Source organism: Lactuca virosa, chromosome 2, assembly GCF_052849685.1.
Source record: "Lactuca virosa cultivar CGN04683 chromosome 2, Lactuca_virosa_CGN04683_v6, whole genome shotgun sequence".
Lineage (NCBI taxonomy): Eukaryota > Viridiplantae > Streptophyta > Magnoliopsida > Asterales > Asteraceae > Lactuca > Lactuca virosa.
The window spans coordinates 84,351,556-84,353,365 of record NC_136427.1 but is presented as its reverse complement, the minus strand read 5'-3'; the positions used below and the strand labels follow the sequence as shown (position 1 = coordinate 84,353,365).

Below are 1,810 nucleotides of genomic sequence, written 5' to 3'. Positions count from 1 at the left end.
AAACTTGAGCCTTTTTGTTCCCATATTCATCCAAGTTGCAATCCTTAGTCAAGTGTGGACCATTGCATCTCTCACAACCAACTTTAATTGCACGAATTGATTGGTCCATCTTTGTCATTCTCCTGTCCATATTGTTTAGCATTGCCATCATCCCAGCCATCTCTTCAGAATGTGCACCCCCACTGCCTTTTACTCCATCTTGTCTTGGGTTATGGTATTCACGTGAATGCTTTGAAAATTCTTCAACCAACACCTTGATTTGATTTGGATTTTTCTTCGTAAGAGGTCCTTGAGAATCAAGGAGTTGCCTTGTCATGACATTGACTCCGTCATAAAAGATGGACACTTCTTGTTGAATGTTGAGGTCATGTTGAGGACAATTTCTTAATAAACCTTTATACCGTTCCCATGCCTCGTATAGTGACTCCCCTGGTTGTTGCTCAAAATTAGTTATCGCCTTCTTGAGTTTAGATATCTTGGATGGTGGGCAGAATTGTTCCAAGAATTGCTCGCGCATCTGAGCCCAAGTGGTGATTGTACTAGGTGGAAGTGCTTTTAACCAGTCTTTTGCAGCTCCCTTAAAGATAACGGGAAGCATCTTTAACAAGATTGTGTCTCTTGTAACGTTAGGGACATTGAAATAGTCTGCAATGTCATTGACCTCATCTACATGCTTAAAAGCATCCTCATGATCCTTCCCATAAAATGGAATATCCTTCAGCGCAGTAAGGGTGTGTCCCTTCAGCTCGAAAGTGGTAGTGGCAGGAATTGCAGGCTGTACTAACCCGGAACAACATCATCTCTAATTCGCTTCTTGTAAGCTCCCATGGACATCTCTTCAATGTTAGCCATCTCGTTTTCTGGCTCGTCTTCAGGATCACTCGTATATAGTTCAAACTCGGTCTTGGATTCATATTCAGATTTTGTGGGTTAGGAATTGGATCTAGGCTTTCAACTTTGTTTTTTTTCCTTTGATGATGTGCTTGACTCTCCCGTTTTCTTCCCTGACTTTATTCCAAAAACTGTTTTGAAAGACGACTTCTTTGGTGTTTGATCTTCTTTCACGTTCTTATCCGTCTTCTTGTGAAGGGTCGACTCTGGATCTTCAAGAGGTGGCACCAAAGGTGTTTTGGAACCTCTGGTCATTAACTTCTGCAATAAAATAAAAATAAAAACGTAAAACTGAACAAAAACTAAATAAAAGTAGCCTACTGACTGGTCACCACGACGTGGTAAAGGTCACCACCTCGTGTTGTCGCAGAAAAATTAACAGAAAAGAAAAACGAAGAAAAGCTAAAAATTACTAAACTCACGTCGTGACTCTAGTACTAAAACAAAAACCTAAGCTAAAAAGTAACTTTTTGCAGGTTTTACCCCACAAAAAGGATCGATTAACTTAAAGCAAATAAATCAACAATCAAATAAGCCGTTCCCTGGCAACGGCGCCAAAAACTTGATGCGTGCAAATAGCTACACCTAATTTTATATTTATAACCTAACTAACTTAACTAACTAAATTGCACCTAGGCAGTGTACGTAGTCAAATTATAGAATAGTCGAGTAAGTCGGGTGTCGATCACAGGGAACGTTTTTGACTAATTAATCTATCTACTATTAAATTAACCTAATTTTTTTTAGTAAAGTGGGGGTTTTATCTAATTTTTCAAGTTTAGATGAACTCAATTCTTTAACACAAATTCAATCAATAAACAAAACACTTCTGTTAGTTCGAATCCACCTTCCCTCAATGGTTTATTGTTAGAAATATATAACAATCTGATTACCACGAATAAAAGGCTCGGTTACCAGT

At 38.6% G+C, this 1,810-nt stretch overlaps 1 non-coding gene across 1 annotated transcript; it reads left to right on the top strand.

Moving 5' to 3' along the window:
• Positions 1-362: 362 nt before the first annotated feature.
• LOC145161919 (small nucleolar RNA R71) lies at positions 363-469 on the top strand. The gene has a single exon (XR_013738776.1). It is a non-coding gene; the product is annotated as a small nucleolar RNA R71 (small nucleolar RNA).
• The last annotated feature ends 1,341 nt before the right edge of the window (positions 470-1,810 follow it).